This window comes from Apis mellifera, linkage group LG8 (assembly GCF_003254395.2).
Source record: "Apis mellifera strain DH4 linkage group LG8, Amel_HAv3.1, whole genome shotgun sequence".
Taxonomy (NCBI): domain Eukaryota; kingdom Metazoa; phylum Arthropoda; class Insecta; order Hymenoptera; family Apidae; genus Apis; species Apis mellifera.
This window is the reverse complement of record NC_037645.1, coordinates 3,224,851-3,244,588: the sequence shown is the minus strand read 5'-3', so window position 1 is coordinate 3,244,588 and position 19,738 is coordinate 3,224,851. Positions and strand designations below refer to the sequence as shown.

The window sequence follows — 19,738 nt, the reverse complement described above, 5'->3', positions numbered from 1 at the left end:
AAAAACATTATGAGATTATAAATTACGTTTTTTAATATTTGATCTCAATTGAATTTTTAAATATCATTATATCTTTAAATGAATGAATTATACAGAAATAGCTATAAAATAGTCGTATATTATTATAGAATATAAATTATAAAATTGTATAATTTATAGGATTTATAATAGTATTATAAATAAAAATTAATTTTATAAAAAAAATTATATTTTTTTTTATATTTAAAATAAAAATGGAATAAATTAACTTCCTTTATCTTATATAATTCCAATAATCTCCAATGACATAGAAAATAAATTAAATTAAATGCTTTATACACAATTTAATACAGTGAACATTTAATACATAGTTATTCAAGACATGCAAATTAGATGTCCCACGCTATACCCCATATAATTTCGAATATCTTGCATATCGAAACACTACTATTATCCTTTTCCGCTACCATTATCCTTTGTATCCCGTACTACAAACTTACATATATTATAGCACATTGGATCTATAATTTCTCTTAAATTCATTCAACGTCCACGTACACGTACCATCATACCATACACAAATGGTGGTAATTATCATAAAAATAATCCAATATAACGTTAAAAGGTCATAATGAGGACGTTGTCTCAGCTTTCACCAGTGATCCTCCATCCAGGAAATCCTTATGCAACCCGTTGGAATTTCATTGGCCCCGTGTACAATGATCATGTCTGACGTTTCATAAATTTGTCTCATCCAAATGCTTTCACGTCGAAGATGGAAACAGTGACATTAAACTATCCTTTGCATCGAGGAATAGATTTGTATCCATGTTTTACGTAAGATCGACATCTATGTGAAATTTCTTTTTTCTTCGTATTATATATGTTCGAGAAATTTCTGTCGAGTTTCCTGCTTTTTTATTTTTTTCATTTTTTCAATGACGTGAGAACAGTCGAGTCTGGGAAGAAAAATTCACGTTCTATGGCTTGTAAAAAGAGGAAAGCCTTGAGAGGTTTGATATTTATGGTATTTCTAGCAATGCATTCGAGCCTTTTTTTTTTTAAATTAAATAAATAAAGCGTTGATTTCCACGATGCTAAATGAGAATAAGTTTATTACAGCTGGAACATAAAAAAAAAGATTGGAAGGAAGTTAAAATCTGATGAAAATCTGTTAATTTAGTGAATTTTTTAAATTATTGGATTTATTCAAAGGTTAATTAATTCTGTGGCATGTTGTAATGGAACTATATCTTTTTGAGTAAAACTAAAACTTTCGCTACCTTTATACACATTCTTAAAAAAAAAGAAAAGAAAAGGAATAAATATAATGTTTTGAATCCAATATTTTATGCGTTGACGTAAGATAAATGCAAAAAAACATTAAGAAATTAAATTTTTTTCATACTTCATTCATTTTTCATACTTTATATTATCTCCATTTATCATTGTATGTTAAATGTAGATGTAAATGTAAATGTATTTAAGATGACATATTTAAAAAGACGAAACATAAAAAAAATATAAATAATGATAGAAAATAATACATACCAATATTTATATCAATTAAGAGATATTTTATGATCATATTTTCATTATAAATTATGAGACACTCTGTATATATTTTATTAAACTTCATTGCTTATCTTCATATTATGCACATCGAATCAAATCGACAATAAAGTTAACTACTTTATTGAATATGATAGAATCATCTTCAAATTTTCTTCTTGATAAATAATTTTACAATTTCGAGCTGTATTATTCTTGATATCATAATCAAAATACTTTCATTCCAATATTTTCATTATCTTTGGAAACAAAAAAAAAATCTCTAGATTTATTACGACATTTTAATTCATTTATTAGTCAAAAACTTACTTGAAAAAAGATATTTGAATGATGAAAGGCCATTTCACAAAACCAATTTCAAAAATTATTTTGAAATTAATAATCAAAATTACGTATGCACATTTCCAACAAAGATACTTTGAAAGCGATACTCAAAAATAAACTATCAAGTAACTTTACCACAAAACGAACTTATCGTCGGACATCTTGAATACGTCTCCTTCCTCTTCCGGAAGCCGCAGAATCGTTCACGATCGAAAACCGCTGGAAAACGAATCGCGAACAAAAAAAACAGGAAAATAGGTACAGTAGCAGCCTGGTACACGTTTCCACGTTTCCACGTTTTTACTTGATCGCCATCGGTTCAGGCCACGTTTCGCGCGATTCGTTTTTCCCCCTAGTGGCAGGCACAAGAACATAAAACGCGGCGAGATTGCATCGGTAGAGGGAATCGCGCGCATAACAAACCTATGAATTCCCCAGGACGCGAGAAGTCCGAAGCTTTGAACGGGGAAACGCGTCTGACAAGACAAAGGACATTGCTTCCTCATAGCCAGCTGGATTCCTCTAACGGGAACGCCACTTCAGAACGTTTAACGAAGATCCTGAAAAGCTTCGCTTGGAAATTATTGCTGTCTCGTGGAGGAAAATGTTCCATGGCCATTTTTCAAGGTTGGATCATAAGTTTGTTATGCTGTAATTTCTTATGCACCGAGATGATTGAGAAATATAAAAAATCGTGGAAGTTCGTTCAAAGTATTTTAGATAAAAAAAAATTCGATGCACGATATATTTGAATCATTGCAACAACGTCAAATGTTTTTTTAGAAAGATATTCTTTCGTGATTTCAAATATATAATAAATTTTTAAGCTTTTTTTTAATAAATGATATCAAATTAAAAAGATTCTTTGGCACATATATTATGAAAAATTTATTATCTATTTATATTAAAAATGATGAAGATAGCATCTATCAAATTAATCAATTCTTTTTATAATGTTCAGAATCACCATCTTATTGTACATTATATATCTTTCTTTAATTCTTTTACATGGTTTTGTCTTACCATACAACTATAACTAAATTATTTTAATTATGAAATATTACCATGCAACTTTTCAAACTATGTAATTTGTCTTTTATGTGTTTTTTTCTGTCACAACAATTTTTTTGTGTTATTCACAATTCTAATTATTTAAAGTAACTAAAGAATGTAAGATATTAATCTTTTCAAAATTAATAAATACAAATAAATATAGATTCTCATAATATAACCTAACTATATAGATTTTCCTTCCTGAATCTGTCTATAAGTACATATAACTCTAAAGGATTTCTGTTCATAACTTAACTGTGTAATTTCCCCTTTCTATCTTTGTCTGTCACAACGATTACTCACAATTAAAATTATTTAAAGTAATTGTAAGATATTAATCATTACCGCATAACCTTTTCAAAATTGATGTATGCAAATACATATAGGTTCTCATAACATAACCTAACTATGTGGCCTCTTCTTCCTGTATCTGTCTGTCTGCGCCCGTAGCGCCCTTCGGTCTAACTGTAATCCCTATTCAATTCTGCAGACGCATGAACCGTAACGGCGGTTGACAAGCTTATCAAATTGCACGCCTATTTGCGATTCTCATTACAATAGATGATGCGGTGATATCTATCATTATATACGTGCACACGTATGTAAACGCGTGGTCGGAATGTGAGAGTTGCGCGCACAGGGGAAAACGGCGTTCGGGAAATTTTCAACGGGTAATTTCATGGGTCAACGGCAGCACTATGCACTCGGGAACAAAACTTTCCTGATGAAATACAGCCAGCTGTGTGAGCTTGGCATGACGAGTAGGTCTTTGGTCTGGAGAAGATGGATCAAGTTATTTTAAGAATTTTTAAAGATTACTTTGTTATTTTAATATATTTCTAATATTTCTTGTTGATTAAATATAATAAATTGAATGTTTATAAAGAGAAATATTACTTAAGCATCAAGATCTTGAACTCAAATTTATCTCTTAAAATTATTTTTGAATATCTTTTTAAAATATTATGAATGATAATAAATATTAAAATAAATTCTTTAAGTGAATTAAAAAATAATTTTTGTAACAAAATAACAAATATTAGTTTAAAATCAAATTGATATGTGAAAGTTGTTTGAAGTGAATAAGTAAGAAATAAATAAAATAGTATATTTAAATTTAGTATATTTAAAATACACTGTATAAAAAAAAGAAAAAAAATAAAGGAGTTTGACCAATAAAGTAGTAGTAGGTAGAAATTATTCAAGCTGACATTCATTAATTAATCATCAAATATTTCTATTCAGAAATAGATTTCATTGAAATGGCACATCATATATTCAATACAAAAATGTCAAGTCATTCAAATCATCATTTAAAATCATAGGTTCATGATAATCTTAGAAAATGTTGAAAGACTTCATATATCTAACATAGTTTGAATAAGGTATATTATAAGTCTTTGAATGATAACGATGCATCCTATAATTTTCTATATACTTGCACAACTAAGTATGACATATCTATAAAACTATACACATTGTACAATTAGTATTGTTTCTACAATTGATTATTCACTATATGTAAATTGAGCTTCAATCAATGTTATTAATTTTTTTTCTTCTTATTTGCTTTCTTAATATTAACAAGTACTTAACATTAATATACTTAATTTCCTATTGATCAAAATTTTGAAACAAATAATTATTTTTATAATTTTTTAGAATCTATCTTCTGAATCAATACATTTTAATTACTTTCCAAAATATTACTTTCATTTATAAAGAAATAAAATTTGAAAAATCTAAAATTATTAAATATTTATGTTATAAAATATCTTCAATGGTTGATCAAAAAATATTTATCAAATGTTTAATCGCGAGCTCTAAATACATCTCTAAATACATCTCTAAATACATCTCTAAATACATCTTGACCTTAACAACATAGTAGCATTTAAACCATTAAATTGGAACATGTACAGCAATCGAACCGGTGCCAGAATCTTCATCCGTACAAATCTGCATTTTGATCCGTCGATCCTATCACGACTAACATTACTGGAAACTGGTGCCTCATTAATTCTACCCACCGGCCCTTGTTGCTTAAACGCATAGCACAGAGTAAAGGGAAACCTGCCGGTTGTTACTTTGGTGTCCATTAACCGGTCTTCCTGACGTATGGCCTCTCTGTGTTCCGAGCGAGTTGTCAAAGGTCGACTGAATACTTTGCGTTTTCTCATTTCTTTGCTCTAAGTTGCTAGGTACAATAAAAGTTAAGTAGAATAAGTAGGCGAAAATCGAGATTCAAACTACTTATAAAATTTATGAGGTATTGAAATTTAATCTTGATAATCGAGTTAGTACTTGCATTTTCTAAATATAAAGAAGAAAGAGAATTAAAAATTAAAAGTACTTGAAATCTAAATTATTTTTAGATATAAAAAAATGGTGGTATTGAAATTTAATCAATATTAAAATGGTGAAAGTTTGGATTTTTCTTTATATTATAACAAATATAAAAAAAGAATAATAAGTGAGAAAAAATATATTCAAACTTCTTTATATTTTATTCAATATAGAAGAAGAATATTTGATAATAAAGATGATTATCTAATTTTTACATGATATAAATATAATCGATGATTTTTTTCAATTTCATTTTATCATAATGAATTTGATAATAATGGAGCCTCTAATATCAAAATTAATATAAAATACTATAATATTTTTTCAAATAAGAGAATTCTTGTAATTAAAGAATGAAATGTTAATTTTAATTTACGATCTAACGCATAATAATTCTTTATAAAGCTCTATTACATATATATAAAGTTCTATATATAAACATAAAAATAGTTACCAATTAACTTTGATATCGTGTCTGACTAATCTATACCTTTCAATTAGATATTTTATTATTCTTATTTCGTGTTCGACACCTATTTTCACTTTGCATGTTTCATGCAATCAGCCTTCAACTATTTTTTTTTTAAACGCATTTGAGTCATATCTCTTATCGAATGTTTTAGATGTTTGATCAAAAATCACATTTTTGCATGTCAAGACAAACTAGACTACCTTGAAATTCTCGAAAATCTAGAATTTTAATCAGTTAAAGACAAGATAACAACTTTTGTTGTTAAAAATTCACACATTTCATTAATGGTCTATTTCTCAAATATTTTTCACTAATCTTGTATTCTTATATTCTTTCTTTTTATACATAAAATAATTTGTATTACTAATTGATGATGTAGCAAGAGTTTCTTTCATAAAACATTATCAAAACATGATTATATCTTTTTTAACTCTTGAGATCAAATTTCAATATCATTATTCCATAATTGCAAACTTTGTCCATGTTCTTATCCCATGATTTTATACAAGAAAAACTAAAAAAAAAATGAAAGAATATTACTATTACTTCATAAAATGCAGTATCTATTATCTCAAGTCGTTTAAACTTAAAAAATACCAAGACATAAAATACAAAATAAAAAAATCATTAAATAACATAATATATCAAAAATGAATTACTCTATCTTCCAAAATCATAAATCCATCTCTCACAGATCCATTTTCATCCAATACAATAATCGTGCACATGGATTACGTAACACATACGTGAACGAGGATTTGCTCGGTGGCACGGTCTCTTAAACGGCATCGGTTCCCTCCGCAAAACAAGTGGTCTAGCCAGTCGAGCAAATTACCCACACTTATTCCAGCTGGTACGTAGGCAAGGGAGAACGTAGCCGGGACATCTTCATTCGACATCGACAGGAGACCGCGGTCTAGGCAGTAGTCGCCGACCGACCTGTCCCGTTGCTCGCCATTTTTCTGGCCGCACGCACGATCAGCCTCGTCGATAATTATCGGCCACGACACATACTCTGCCTGTGCACGCCTGTCCTATCTAGAAAAGATCCTGGAAATATCCTTCTTTTGATACGAACGGACGGTGACCCTTGAGTTGTTTTCCTCCATCGATCATTGACTTGGATTCAAATCGTTTTTCAAATGGATTGAATTAGAATTGCTTCATTTGGAAAATACGTGATGTACTGTGGCTAGTTAACTCGTTATTTTTGTCAAATATTCGACCTATATGAAAAGATTAAAAGAAGATTTATATTTTCCATTTGATATACAATGTTATAGAAAATAGTGTTATATAGATCAGCGTTTCTCAACTTATAGATTGAAATCCAACAGTGAATTTACATCACATTGAATGTGTAGTGTACTGTGATATGTTTTTATAAAACATTTTTTTCTAACACATATATTTTTGAATTTTGTTTCTGTTCAAGAATATAATGCTGAATATATAATATTTACTTATATATAACATATAAGAGAATTATTAAATTTAGATTGTTTCTTTACACAATTTTTTTTTTAAATTTTTATCGTTTAGTTTTCAAATTTTTTTAAAAAAATTATTTGAATCTGGAAAATAAATTATTATTAGTATAAATTATTGAATATTAAAAATATTAAAAATTTGTCGATCGGATTCAAATTTTTTTTTAACAGACGAAATATTACTTACTGTACGAAATGCTTTGTTTCGTATCGTTTTGAAAGTATCAATTTTAATTCTAGGTCTTATGGAATTGATGGACAAATCTTGTTGGCGTAAGTCAAGCTTAATTAGGAGAAATCTATGTTATCTGACATCAAAGGAATAGTAAATTCGCCAATTATTTTCACACCAGTGATGGTTTAATTAAGATTCCGGGCTAAGTTTCATTTCTTCCTAGATTTTTATGACACACGCGATCTTCATCATAGATAATTATAATATCTCCACGTCATTTGTAACGTGTTATTAATAATAACAGGATTTATGCTTCCAAATCAGCGTATCAATTTTAAATTCTGTAATAAATTAGACCATCATTATTGGATGAACGTTTCTTAATTTAACTTGCATAAAAATAAAGAAAACAAATTTTTCTTCTTAAAATTTTCCAAATTATTAAAACTAATTAAACAATTCAAATATTAAATAATAAATATTATTATGCGTATAAAAAAAATATAATCATTCGTGAAAATTATTCCTGTCTATATATTTCTGTTTCAATAGTGAACATAACCTCAAACTAATAATAGAAATGGGAACATTAAAAGAAATGGGAAGACTAAAATGTTTTCACCATACATTTAACAAATAAAAGATCAACTATTAAAACTATTTAACTATAACATAAATCAAAAATAAACGTATCTCAACAACTTCGACATAATTTTAGTCGACGCACAATTTCTGAACGAGGGAGGAACAAAAGGTACTTGGAATCGTGTTTCCACAAAGATTTATCCGTTTGCAATGCTTTTGTTCGAACAGTCGGCGATCCCAGTCACAAGCAACGATCGCGATCGAGACGATAATCCGGCTTCTGTTCGATCTTTGCGGATACAGAGAACACGAGGCTCGTTTCAACAGAAACTGTAACAGGAAATGGTGGCCCCTGTTTTATCCTCGGGAATTTCAAAGGGAAAATAGCGAAACAAAGTGAAAGCTGTCCTCGAGATCATTAAACGCGGCATTGTAAACTGTCATCGATCAAGGAAACAGGAATTGGCCCTGAAAAATGGACTGTCGTGTCTTTAAAGCGATCGAAATCGATAAGAAAACGAAATTTACTGTCAATAAAATTTATCTAAAATTTATGTTAACCAGATGCTAAATTAAATAAGGAATTTATTAATTTAATTTATTTTTCAATCAATTAAAATAATTAAAGAAAAGAATCTTAAAAAATTTAAAAAAGAATATATAAAGAATAAGCTATTATAGATTTTAACCATTTTTCTAAATATATCTATCATATTTTTATATATTATTATTTTATATTCTAATATCTATCATATTTATTTTAATTATTAAAAAATGAAATATTAAATATCAATCATTATTTTTTTTCTTATCAGAAAAATTTAAAATACAATTCATCAGAAAAATATAATCCAGAATACGAAAGATACAAAAGATAATTTAATTCATAGTATCCAACTTAGAATATATTTGAATTTCAAAACTCTATTTTCAAAAAATTGATACCACATAATTTAATCTAATGCTAATTGGAATTAATAGAACATTTCGTTATAATCTTTTTTAACGTTGATATATTGCAATCTTGAGAATAATTTTAAATGAACAAATTATTATGTATCACGGTATGCGCGGTAAATTTCTTTTCCACTTATTTGTTACGACAGAAAATCAACTTTCACTGAATCGAATCGAGAGCGATTCTTACCCATCGTTTAGATCTAAGAAGATCATCGATCGACCTAATTGAGTCGTTGTCTTATGTAAGTAACGCGGTGAACCGTGATCCAGTGCAGAATTCATAAGTGTTACGAGTGAAACATGTCTGACTATACGCATACCAAAATAGTCTACTTCGACAGTCAGTTCGTCCAATGTAAACAGACGAATCTGTTTAATGCAAAATACATTTCTTTTTGATATTAAAGATTTTTTACTTATTAGTTAGAATTACTTGTTAACTTATTAGTTGTAAGATAAATATATTTGAAATACAAATTACTTGTTAATTATTTTTTAGAATAAAATGTCTCTTAATTAAGATTACAAAAATAAATATAAAATACATATAATACTTACATGTATTTAAACACTGTTCCATAAATGGCAAAGAACAACGATAATAATATGAGAAATGTATTATCCACATAATTTAACACTGTAAGCGCGAAGTGTTTCGAATGATGCGAACGTCATTTTCATCAATCTCCCATCCGTATTCAACTTTAAATGTATGTGCACTCACGTAATCGAATTCCATCGTTAATTTGTACACACGAGATTTCTGGGAGCCGCCAGAGATCGTACCTCGTTTCACGGCATCATTATTTCGCCCAGTATTTCGTACGAGCACCCAACCATATCGAGTTCCTTTAAAGCTCGTTTCCACGTGCGCTCCATCGTGCTGATTCGTGTAAAAGTGTACGAATCGCGATCAGTTGTAATTGCAGCCGGTTGTGGGTAAGCAATTAATCTCCATTGGACTGACATGCGCGTTAATGCGAAAGGAGCGTGCGCACCATTGACACGTGACGAAAAATGGAGTCCAGGAGAGAAATCACGAGCCAAGATTTTCGTGGCGGTAATTGACGTGGGCGGTTTAAGATATCGAGTAATCTTCTTGAAGATACATGACAGGAAATTTGTTTGAGCTTAAAAGGTATGTAAATTATTTATGTAAAACTACATATACATATTAAAGTAATTCATACAAGCTTGAATTTCTTCGTCTTCCGAATTTTTTGGCGCATGCGCAATAGGTCATCTCTAAAAACAAAATTAAGGTTATTTGTCATTTATTTATATATAATATATAAAGAATTGTCTCTGTATATATCATAAAAACGATTAAATTCTACCAAAATTATGCAATTTTTTTCACAAATATCACGAATCATCATGTTCGAGTCCAAATACGAATATGCTTTATTTCGAATTATAGTTCGACGAGATGATCTCACGAGATAATCTCTGCATATGCACGGAAAAATTCGTAAACTTGGAAGGCAGAGGACAAGATTGTATGAATTATTCCGCGGACGTGGACGCCACGCACGATACGCAATTAAGCCAGTCCGATGAATTGCAAATACAGTCGTTAGCCGACCATTACATTCGAATGCTTTCAAGAGTGGCCGGCGGATAGATGAGGTAGGAGGCAGAGAGGCAGGAGTCGCGAGAAACCATCCAAGCAGCGTCACTGTAATCCGAGCCACGAGCGGAATTTCAATCTCCCGGCAAATGGAACACCGTGGTCCCATGGCGTAAAGGTCGCCAACCGCGCGTGCACGCCATCCAGGACGGACGGCCTGATGATGGTCCGGGTCGGTCGTTACCCAGGCTAAGTGGATCGCCGTTACGGTGATCAGGGTAAGTGCTCCATATTCCGCGTGCTGTTTCATCCAATGACCAGATAACACGCGAAACCTGAGAGACGGCGATTTACAACTCGGCATGACCACTTGTCTTCGACTCTACGTATGTACGCGCAACGGAGGTTAGGTTAGGTTAGGTTACGTATTCTTGGATTTGAAGATTGGATTAAAATGAGAAATAACAGTGTATTTTTTTTTAAGTTTTTTTATTTGTATATTTGCTGCTTTATTATGAATTCTATCCTTTAATGCAATTGACATTTTTGTATATCAACTTTTGTGTTTGTTTTAATATTTAGAATTAATTCTCTGAAAGTATTCTATGAATGTTATAATACATCATTATTCATGTTATTTATTTCAAGATACATAAATCAAAAAAATATTTATTGGTTCATTGAATTTAAAATGATTAAGATAATTAGTCTTCTTTTTTTTTTGATCTTTCACAATTTTAAGAGTATTTATCTAAAATTTCTTATTTAAGAATTTAAGATTTCTGCATTATAAGCATTTCTTTCATTCTGTTCACAAATAACTTCTTTATTCCCAAACCTCGACCCACAAGTCTGTTCCATACCTATCAAATCCCATGTCACATTGTTCTGTCATGAATGCAAACCGCTTCCACCAGCATACGACATGTCCTTGACTATTGTTATTGCATTCTTGTCCATTTTCCACATGTCAAAGGAGAAACAATCATCCAAGGCTATCTTCTTTTTCATTCTCATCTTCTTATTTTCCTGAATTAGAAAAATTCATTTATGTTTACTTCTATGATATTATAATTGATAAAAATTATATGTAGTATAATCTATGAATAGCTTCAATTAATCATTCATTTCTCATAATGAAAATAATGCTTATTACAAGTGATTAAAATGTAATTATTGTAAAATAACATTTAATATTTGAGATTAGGATCTGAAGAATACATAATTATCCAAGATTTTAAGTAGATACAATCTAAATTGTTATGTATGATAATATATCTAATAATATAAAAAATCTTTAAACATTTTATTAATTTTCATTAGCAATCTTTCTTCAAAATTTAAAAATATTCCAAATATTTCATGTTGAATATAAGATTTTAATAAAAAGAATTAAGAGACACATGCAATGTTATAGCAATTTCATTACTACATTTCCTTACAAACCAAAACTCAATTAAAATGAATATTGAACTCGTTTCCATTTTCCAATGACTCAACACGGTTCAGTGGGAAATTTTTGAAACGTTTCCACGCGGAAGAACGGTCAACAATGAATTGTTCGCATAATTGGTAAGCGCAACAACAGTTTCGCAACTTGTCGGTCTCCTAGCTTCGTAAGGAGAGTCAGTAAGTCAGTCAGTCAGTCAGTCAGTCAGCCGCTCAGCCGTGGGATTGGATCTCGACGTGCTAATGAGCGCCCGCGGTTACGCAACGCTCGTTAGAACCTCTCCTCGAGAATGGTGGATCGTCCTCGGTGAGAGTCCTTGCACGGGTGTGACCGACCCCTTGCGACATTCCACGACGAACGATTTCGCGCTAGATGCAATCGTACCTACTAAGTTGGTGTCTCATTTGGAGAAATTATCCTCAAGTGCAACGATAAAAGTGATAATGAACGGTATTCTTTGAAAATTTCTTGGTGAAAGTGACACGATTCGCAGATAGAATTTTTTTAATTTTAAACTTTTGATAGGTTTAAGGATGTTGCTTCTTATTTAATATTTGATTTATTTGGTAATAATATAGCAAAGAGCTAATAATAAATATATCAGTCTTATTGATATTATAAAGTATAAGATGTGAGACTTTATTAAAATTGATGAGTTATAATATGCTATACATATTATCTAATTTACATTTTTATATAATTTAAATTATATTGCAACATAAATAGAGATTTTAGACAAAAATGTGCTTTTTAAAAAAATGTAAAAAATAATATACAAGTTGAATAATGTTAATGGAATATTTATTTTGCAATCATACTTATAATATAGATTGTAAATCAAATCCAAGAATATTTGGTAACCAAAATTTTAATTCTGATTTGTCAAATCACAAACTTCTCAATATAATTATGCACTGAAATAATTTTTGTTCACAAAATAAAAATCATCTATTAAAATTTTTAAATTTAAAGAGAATATGATGGTCATAGGTCCTTGATTTCTAGATTCAAATATCATTTCCAGTATAGAACCGTAATATATGTAATCCACTTATAAATATATTTCTAACTCGTCTAATCTGATCACGATATCGAAAACGTGATTCTCGATACTTGTCGTCTCTCTTTCTCTTCCATTTTACCACGACCTTTGTCGCCTCGAAGGAAGACGATCCTCTTCATGGAAGTAATCGAGAGCTCCTTATTACACTCTATCCGACACTTGATTATTCTTCCAATGATGGATTAATTAAGTTGGCCGATTCGCCGATGTTTTCCACGTGTCAACAGGTGTCGGACAAGCACAATCGATTTCTCAATCAATCTCGAGTATCCTCGTAACTTTCCACCACGATCATTTTGCCCGACCGTTCTCTCGTCTCGATTTATCTAAAACATTCGTTATTTTCAGACAAAACAGTCATTATCGAGGTGAATAACGACCACTTTGCAAAACGACGAACAATGCTTTTTGTACTGTGACACGTCTCGTATTTACGCACTTACAATACGTTGTTTCACGATTCCTCAATGGTTTTTTTTTTTTACAATTTCACGTAGGTAGTAGATATTAATTCTTTATTTTCTGACGATTTGCAATATCTCTTATTTTACTATACCGTCATAAATAGAATGTATTAAGTTAGATAAGTTACGGTTAAGATTTATAAATACTACTTCTTTCAACTTTTTTCCTTTCTTTTAAGGTGCTGTATACAATGATGCAAGTATAGAAAAATACTGTGCAATATAAAGAAGATTTATCGTACGTACATTGTAATAGTTTCTTTTTTCTTATAATAGACTCATTCTTGCCTTTCAGACAAAAAACACAATATGAGTTATTTCAATTCTGTCTGTTGCAAATTACAGTCACTTAGTTAATGACCAATTAAATATACATATGTTTATACCTCAATCAATATATGTAATATGTCATTTAAATAACTTTCAATTACCTGTAATAAAAATTGCTGTAAAAGATTTAAAACAAAGTTAAAAATCAATCTTCGCGAACGTTCCTCCTAAGAACAATCTTTTTTCCCTCTTCGCAAGCAATAATTTCCATCTACCTGCCAAACAACTTATCCGATCAATAACTTGAATTGAAATAAATCCAAAGAGACAAGCGGCGATACAAAATTGACACATATTAGATCGTAAAACCTTATCCTGGTCGGCCTGTTACGACCAATCACGATAACATTTCGCGAATGAAAAGATCACTTACAGGTTGGAAAATCCTTCGACCCCGTTCTCACGATACTGGTTGGACGGTAGCCAAGGAATTCTTAATAATAATCCAGGTATTTTCCAAGTTGGACATAAGATACTCTCGGATACTGGTCGATCCGGTCACTGGCCTTGCTACATTTTTCAAAATTAATTAAAAATATTTTTCCTATTTACGAAAACTGGTTCCGGCTGAAACGAGATTTCACGAGAAGTCGCTAAGAGATAAGAACGGCTAGGCGAAATGATTGGCTGTAACGTGAGAGTGACACCTTCATTTTCATCTTTGATCTGAAGCTGATAATGAAGAAATGAGATGCATTGAAATAAAGTAGGGTAATAAAGATGATAATTTGGAAGATTTTCGCATAGATAGAGGAGAGATTTCTGTAATAAAGATTTCTCATATCCTCGAATATGATGCTCTCATTATTATAATCAGGGTTTATTATGTAATTCTAAATTCTAAATTCTAATAATCTGTCTACAATAAATTCTAATATCAATTTCAAATTATTCAAATTCTAGATGAAAAACTATGGAATAAAATTTTTCAAATTTCTTCCAGACTTATAAAATTTCCTCTCCTCTTTTACAACAACCATGACTGATTTTGAATTTTTTTAGGATCCTTGGCCAACTGTTTAAAACTAAAATCAAGAACCTTCTTAAGAACTTACTGCATATTAATTATAAAGTCAAAAGAGAATAAGATGAGCCACCTTTGCCAAGTCCTTAGAACCAAGAAGAACCAAGAAACATTTTTAAGACTTATTGCATTATCTTTGTATTGTAAGGGCAAAGAAGAATTAAATGGAATTAGCCTTGCCTCCATGCCGAAAAATAGATGGTTAGCCAATATCTCATCTGTTGGTACAATACTTGGCCAGAAGGCAGCACGTTTCTCTCATTATGCCTCAACCGTCTCGAAATCCTAACTGTACAATGCACTCACCCCGCCCAAGGGGCCAGCATCCTCGACACGCTCCCGTGTGGACGTGGAACGCAGGAACGTGGTCGATTATTTCGCGGAGAGAGAGGGAGCGAGAAGGTCGCAGACACACACCGAGTTAAGGGCCTCTTCTCTCGAATCGGTCATCTTGATTTACGACGTCGGAAGCGGCCGTAGATACTTCACGCACTCGCACACTTACCACACACGCACACACTTGCCGTGAATCGATCTGTCTACCTAGCCGTAGACGCAGTTGGAAAAATCGAGGCGGTTCTACACGTGGCCTTGAGACGCCTCGCTTTTTGATATTTGTATCAGAGGCGAGATGTGAGAGTGTGCGACGAGAGTTGGTATGAGGGAGGGGATTTAATGGGATTTAAGGGTTAATGATGGTCGTGATTGGATGGAAGAGGTTGAAGTGGAGTGGCAGACGGTTATTTATATTTGGATTCTATTTTGAGATGCATACGTATATGTATAAAAAAGTGTGATATATATTATGGTAATGGTTGGAGATTAATCGTAATTTTTCATTATGATGTTTACCAGTCATATCATGTTTAGTTTAGTAAAAGGAATTTTCAATTTTTCAATCATATTTTCCAAAAATATATATGAAAGAATTAGAGAATTTATTTTTGTTATTTAATCAATTTTTCAAAAAAATTCTTTTCCAATATCAAGTCAAAATTCACATTATAAGAATTTTTAAATGATAGATTAACTAAAAATACTAATACTAGAACAGAAGCAATAAAATTAAATGTACCTAGAAATTATAAAATAACAGTTTACTCTAATTATAACTAACAAAAGATAATAAATTCTAAAGTTGATCAATAAAAGTCAATCTCATAACGAAGACCATAAACTTTATCGAATTTCAACACAAAACTATTAACTTGATTAACCTTTAAACTCAATTCTTGTAAAAGGATCTAACCTAAAAAAGAAGGAGGGAAAAAAAAAAAAGAAAAATACGGCACAGCGATATTACTCAAGATCGGCACGCGGTGAATTTGAACCGGTCGGGGAGAGAAAAGCCAGCTTCCGATCGCCTAATTGAACCTCTATTCCAGCTCGTTGATCGTGATAATGACATTTACATAGGGAGGCTGATATCGGTTTACGGAACTGGTCCGGCCGCGAACACGTTAACGAAACTAATCTCAATTAAGACTGAATCCGATAATGAGGTGGTTTAGTGTTAGCGACCTAACCTCACGTGCACGCACATATATATGTGCACACGGGGGTATAAACCTCGTAGACTTATCTAGTAACTTTCACATTCCACCGAGCGCGAAACGATTTGCCTTGGTGGTTTATTAACAGGCTTTAATTGCGAGTGCAACAACCCGCAACCGTGTTTGGTGCCGATTAATCACATTTGTCAGGACAACGCTTACTTCCTAGTGCATCGTATGCAGGCCGAACAGGGATCGATAGAATATCCTCGATATCCTTGTCGCGATGATACAAAGCCGGTGCCTTCTAACCACTGCTGTTTATCGAAATCACGATTGATCGATAATTAACGGTGACTCTGTACTTGTCCTTCCTATTTATCGAAGTATATATTATATTCTCTCAGTACGATTTAAAAGCATGTGTTGTATTCTTGAAAATCGAATGAAATATCGATTAATCGATTGGATATTGAAATGATTGCAAAAGATGCGATTTATATAATATAATTTATTTCCAATTTTTTAGAATATATAAAAATAATTATTTGAAATATATGCAAATATGTATATATTCCTACTATATCTTACTATTATAGATTTGGAATAAATTTTAGGTTAGATCTTGATGGTTAGTTAGGTTAGATCTTAAATTGGATTTTAATCATTTGAAAATGTTAATTTAGAGTTTATTTAAAAATTTTTTTATTATTTAATGAAATTAAATTACAATTATTTATATATTATATACATATTCATTAGAAAAGTGTTTTAAGATCTTGATGTCTCTCTAGAACATAGAACCAGTCTTTCTTTTTTCGCTCACGAGTCTGCTCAGAACAAAAGTTTCTTCTAGCAAGGATAAAGCAGTTTTTGTAACAAGTAACTTGTTCTAGTCGGTTTCTACAAACCCACTCCTCTACATGTCGTTCTATTTCTTTCCTATTTAAATTGACCTTGTCGAATTAATTACTCTGTTAGCCCGCTAATATTACATGTCTCATTTCACGCGTATCCATACAAATTTATTTATTATCTTTAATATCACCGAGATATTTAAATTGCATTAGACAAAAATAAGTATAATAATCTAGCAAAGAGATCAAAAAATTCGATATGAAATCTTCAATCAAATTTATCAGAAACTTGATTGAAAGTATTAAATATTTTTGCTCTAAGATGACCTAAATCTATTTACAATATTATAATACTATTATCAAAATAATAATAGTATTAACATTTAACAATAATAATTTTTATATTAATTATATTTTATTGTTAATAAAAATGTTTAGAAAATGCTAATTATTAAGATATTTTTATCAATATGTATTACTTTACAAGAATTTGTAGCATTTAAATATCATTAATTATATGATTATATATTCCAAATGATTCATAGATAATTTTTATTATAGTTAAATTATCTATTTTTAACGAAATAAACATAAATATAACGCATAAAAAGATACCTGGATATCTGAATGTTGATATAAGCACGAAGAGGTTAAGTTCCTTCGCCAATTTTATATAATATAAAAACTTCTTAGCAGTAATGGCACATATACATACATATACACACATACACTCAAATCAAAAATATCATACAATAATCAAATAAAATCAATCGATATTCTCAATCCTATAATATAATAAATATAAATTTCTTTCATCGAAATGACCGTATTCACTTTCAAGTCACGTCCGGCCATCTTTCGAACCGATTCATCCGCGCGTGCGCTCCTTGACCGCAACATCTAGTATATATACGCACAATACGTATGTATATCCATTGGAACTCGCCTTAACCTAGGCAAAAGCGAATGGCAGTGAAGCAGTCGGACGAGCTTTAAGTCCAGGCTATGCCGGAGGCCGAAATGAAAGAGAAGGTGAACGCAAATACGGTGTAAATCATGCGTGGGCAACGTACACGAAATCAATCGAAAACCGGTGATCGAAGATCGTTCCTGAGGCCAGTATCAATAACCCCAATCACCGGATCGTTAAAGATCGCAGTGTCGGTCGGCCCTTAACGATGCAATTAGGCCGCGAGAGGGCGCTCGAATTAGGATTGATAAATGTCAGGAACGCCTCCATACTGCTCGCGTCGTTTCTGCTCTTCGCAATCAGAGGCAAACGAATTTATTCGGTATGTAGATGCAATATACTGACTCTACCCGCGTCATTAATCCTCTGTCGCGCCAGTAATAAGCCCTTAATCTTCTCAGAGTATCGGCTACCAACTAGCGAAGGATCTCACGAGTATATTCGCAAGGTTAGGTTAGGTTAGATTGGTCGTCTTGGATTCGTACGCATATTCCGCGAATTTGCAAGAAAATTGCGGCTTCTTATACGATACCAAGGTGATATTTATAAATGGAAAGATACTTTTCGTGTTGCTTGCGATTATTAAAGGTAATTAATGCGGTTAATAAATATTGGCTCGATCGCGTTAAATCATAGTGAAGGCCACCGGATGGGATCGAGGCTTCTGAAGAAGCCGGTCTTGGGTGGATTGTGGAATTTATATGGTTTTTTCCATTTCTTTTTGCATCTTTGAGATTTTTTCTTTTCGTGATTCTTGGAGATTTTTGTGAATATAAATTTTTCGATCGTGTGAAATTGATCGAGGGTTCAGATAAAATTTATTGGAAGATTGGAAAGAGGTATCTGGATGCTTCCAGTAAAAATTTTGTATACAGTGTGAGATGAAAATATTGATAATTATAATAAATTTGAGAAACAAGTATTTTATATAGCAAGTATAATTCGGTAAGCACAAATTCTATACAAATTATTGAACTATGTGTGTAACATGATAAAATATTATTATAATTTAAGAAACAATCATTAATTTAAAAGTTACATATAAAATGTGAAAATAAATATTGTTGTTTTTATATCAAAAATATGAATTCTCTCTTTGAGAAGTCGTTTTTTCATTCTTAACTTCAGATAATAATAAAACTATATTTTGTTGTTGAATTTTGAAATAAGTATTGATATTTAAACAATGTAATAATATTTAATATCATGATATTTCAATTATAGAGAATTTTATTCTAAATAATTTGAATTTTATTTGTATTAATTTTGTCATTTTTTTATTTTTTTGGGGGGAAATTTCAGAAGAGAAGTACCTAACCTAAAAACGTTGACAAAAAGAAAGAAATAAGTTTTAGATTTAATAAGGACATGTAAAAATGGAAGAGAATTAAAATTATGCATGGGAAAAATGTGACTGTACGTTTCCAAGGAGCCAGTGTTCAGCAGTTCGTAATTTCAATTCATTTAAATACACCATAAAAAGCTTCGATTTATTTCTGTCGCGCTACGTAACCGCCATGAAAGGAATATTCCTCGGTGAAGGTGAAAGTTCGAGGATTGT

General features: G+C 31.0%; 4 long non-coding RNA genes across 7 annotated transcripts; 1 reads left to right on the top strand and 3 right to left on the bottom strand.

The window, feature by feature from the left end:
- Nucleotides 1-298: 298 nt before the first annotated feature.
- LOC100578572 lies at nt 299-2,628 on the bottom strand. The gene is made up of 3 exons (XR_408431.3): nt 1,861-2,628; nt 1,531-1,790; nt 299-1,101 (listed from the first exon to the last, which is right to left on the bottom strand). It is a non-coding gene; the product is annotated as an uncharacterized LOC100578572 (long non-coding RNA).
- Nucleotides 2,629-4,162: 1,534 nt separating this feature from the next.
- Nucleotides 4,163-9,859, bottom strand: LOC107964820. 3 transcript variants are annotated; one of them, XR_001703873.2, is made up of 6 exons: nt 9,515-9,857; nt 7,424-7,752; nt 7,063-7,320; nt 6,406-6,972; nt 5,729-6,260; nt 4,163-5,125 (listed from the first exon to the last, which is right to left on the bottom strand). It is a non-coding gene; the product is annotated as an uncharacterized LOC107964820 (long non-coding RNA). The 3 variants fall into 3 exon arrangements; XR_001703871.2 differs by adding an exon at nt 8,139-8,326 and having other exon boundaries at nt 6,406-7,320; nt 9,515-9,841; XR_001703870.2 differs by having other exon boundaries at nt 6,406-7,320; nt 9,515-9,859.
- An 84-nt stretch (nt 9,860-9,943) lies between these two features.
- On the top strand, nt 9,944-16,135 carry LOC102655794. Of its 2 annotated transcripts, none has more exons than XR_001703876.2 (4): nt 9,944-10,094; nt 10,530-10,804; nt 13,141-13,532; nt 13,683-16,135. It is a non-coding gene; the product is annotated as an uncharacterized LOC102655794 (long non-coding RNA). The 2 variants fall into 2 exon arrangements; XR_408426.3 differs by having other exon boundaries at nt 9,947-10,094; nt 13,388-13,532.
- On the bottom strand, nt 11,011-18,096 carry LOC107964821. The gene is made up of 2 exons (XR_001703881.2): nt 17,823-18,096; nt 11,011-11,555 (listed from the first exon to the last, which is right to left on the bottom strand). It is a non-coding gene; the product is annotated as an uncharacterized LOC107964821 (long non-coding RNA).
- Nucleotides 18,097-19,738: the final 1,642 nt, after the last annotated feature.